At 40.5% G+C, this 2,924-nt stretch overlaps 1 pseudogene; it reads left to right on the top strand.

The window, feature by feature from the left end:
* The first annotated feature begins 238 nt into the window (after positions 1–238).
* LOC143588991 (tetrahydroberberine oxidase pseudogene) lies at positions 239–1,921 on the top strand (annotated as a pseudogene).
* The last annotated feature ends 1,003 nt before the right edge of the window (positions 1,922–2,924 follow it).

Here is a 2,924-nt window from a genome sequence, read left to right as displayed (position 1 = left end):
TGTGTCACCGATATCACCAACGATTAACGCTGCAACTTTATAATGATAATGTTTTAAGAATATTATTTTTTTAGTAAGTTTTTGTTTACTTTGTTTACATAGGAATATGAATTACAAGTATATCAAATAATTCTTTCAATAAACATATAAAACAAACTTTTATCATTTTAAGTATGTCTTTAGTTGACGATTTCTATATTCCACTCGTGTCGTAAACGTGTCAATAACCTAGTTACTATTAAAGACGACCGGAGAACAACAAACATATTAAAAGATTGCTTATAAATAAGGAAGGAGGTGACAATACAACATAGATAAATAAGAGACGAAAATGAAGTTCAATCTCTTTAATTCCAAACATGTATCATTTTTTTTCTTTACCCTTGTCCTTTGTTTTTCCATATCAAGAAGCTCTAATGAATTTCTAGATTGCATCTCTCACACAATTTCATCAAACATTATCTTCACTCCTAACAACACTTGTTCATACTCCGCCGTTCTTCAATCAACAATCCAAAACCTTAGATTTGACACCACCGCAACCCCAAAACCACTAGCAATAATCACACCCTTGTCGTATTCCCATGTCCAATCCACCGTCATTTGCGGCGTTAAATTCGGACTCAACATCCGAATCCGAAGCGGCGGGCATGACTACGAAGGCCTTTCGTACGCCTCGTTTGATGGCACGCCTTTCGTCGTCGTTGATCTCAACCAACTCCGATCAGTAACTCATGTTGATTCGGATAATAACACCGCATGGGTCGAATCGGGTGCCACTCTCGGGGAGCTAGCATATTGGGTGTCTAGAAAAAGTAACCTCCTTGGGTTCCCAACAGGAGAGTGCACATCGGTTGGTGTTGGTGGGCAGCTAACCGGAGGCGGGTTCGGCACCATGGCAAGGAAGTACGGCTTGTCTTCGGATAACGTGATCGATGCACTTATTGTAGATATTAATGGGGAAATCCTGGATCGTGATACGATGGGTGAAGATTTGTTTTGGGCCATCAGAGGAGGTGGTGGAGCTAGTTTTGGAGTCGTACTATCTTGGAAGATCAATCTTATTTATGTTCCACCAGTTGTTACCGTTTTCAGTCTTTCTAAAACGCTAGATCACGATGCTACGAGGCTTGTTTACAAGTGGCAACATATTGCACCCAACATAACTGAAGATTTGTTCATTAATCTTCTTGTAACACCGGTTAATGGTACGATGATTGTAACCATTAATTCTTTGTTCCTGGGGACGGCCGACGAGCTTATGAAAATAGTTAGCGACGGGTTTCCTGAACTGGGATTACAGGAAAAGGATTGCGTCGAGATGAGTTGGATTGAATCAGTGGTTTATTATTCGGTTTATTTAAGAGGCCAAAGCGTTGACACCCTCATACAAAGACCTCCGTGGCCTAAAAGTTACTACAAGTTTAAATCAGATTACGTCAAGAAACCGATGCCCGAACAAGTACTTGAAAAGATATGGAAGTGGTGTTTGGAAGAGAATTTGATTCTAGCGATGGAGCCGCACGGTGGGAAGATGAGCGAGATCGATGACACCGCGATTCCGTACCCGCATAGGAAAGGGAATTTGTACATCATACAATATATTACGAGATGGGATGATCAAGAGTTAACTGAGAAGCGTGTTGCTTCAACAACAAGGGTATATGAGAAGATGACACCATATGTGTCCAAGAATCCCAGGGGAGCTTATGTCAACTTTAGGGATTTGGATCTGGGCACAAGTAGTAATACAAGGTACGAGGAAGCAGTGAGATGGGGAAGGAAGTATTTTAAAGGGAATTTTAAGAGGTTGGCAATGGTGAAAGGTGTGGTTGATCCAGCTAATTATTTCCGCAATGAACAAAGCATCCCACCTCTGGTCTTGTCTCCTTCGTATTAGTTGATTACTCAATTAGAATACAAGTTTGATTGGAATAATTATAGATTACAAAATTTAGTTTTTTATGTATGACTTAAGAAATTCGTATATATATAGCGTCATTTTAGTTCAGGTGAGGTGATGCGGTGATGAATGGCCAGGAAAATGTCTTGAGAGAAAATGAAGTCGTTTTAGTGGGAAAGCCGATTGGGGAATTTAGACTTTTTGCACGAGTGTAGACGGTGATGCTGCGGCGGTTGTTTTAGTCGTGGTTGTTGAAGGCAAGAGGGTGGGTGGGTTGTGGGGGTGGAGATAGAGGTGGCAAGGTGGTGTCTAAATACAAGAAATTATGAACTTTCTTTAAAGTGTATCTTTCATGTAGGCTTGCGAGCTCAATTATTAAAACTTTCACCTCAGCATCTTCACTAACGACGTTAGCCTTCTATTAGCGACGGAGTGACAAAAACAAGCAGGGTAAAATTTTGGGAGAGGCGTATTAAAATCCAACGGGTAAAAGTTGGCAGTATTAAAATCCAAAAAGCCTAAAAAAAATTACTCAAGGTTGTATTTTTTATAAATTTTATTTATTCGGTACTTGGCCAGATGCTCGATTTTCGAGGTTGGTTTATGGGAACACTCTCCTTAAAACTTCAAGATTTACGTCAATTTGCCTCGCTTTAAGGACACATGCAATTTCCTTATGGACTTGAACACGTTCATACCCGATGTCTTGTATTCCTTGGAGTCGACGGTTATTTCCTCAAATTGATTTTTATGTCGGCACTCACACCAGCCGATGACCCCGCCCCTTTTCCCCTTCCCTTACTGCTTCTTCTACTCCCTGTTCGAGGCATATCGAAAAAGTTGTCATCGACATGCTTGAATTTCTGGACCAATAGAAGACGAGGTTTTAGACCTTTGATGCGTTTTGACTTTTGGGTTGAACGTCGGTTACGAGGCCCCACATAAGGTGATCCTTCGTATGATTCCAACAACTAATGTAAAGGAAGTTCTCATTGATGGATTGAAACTCTATCAACGTGTT

This window comes from Bidens hawaiensis, unplaced genomic scaffold (genome assembly GCF_021521415.1).
Source record: "Bidens hawaiensis isolate Kalapana, Puna unplaced genomic scaffold, B.hawaiensis_p1.1 tig00037132_1, whole genome shotgun sequence".
In the NCBI taxonomy this organism is placed as follows: domain Eukaryota; kingdom Viridiplantae; phylum Streptophyta; class Magnoliopsida; order Asterales; family Asteraceae; genus Bidens; species Bidens hawaiensis.
Note: the sequence above shows the minus strand (reverse complement) of the source record. Positions and strands in the feature narration are given on the sequence as shown.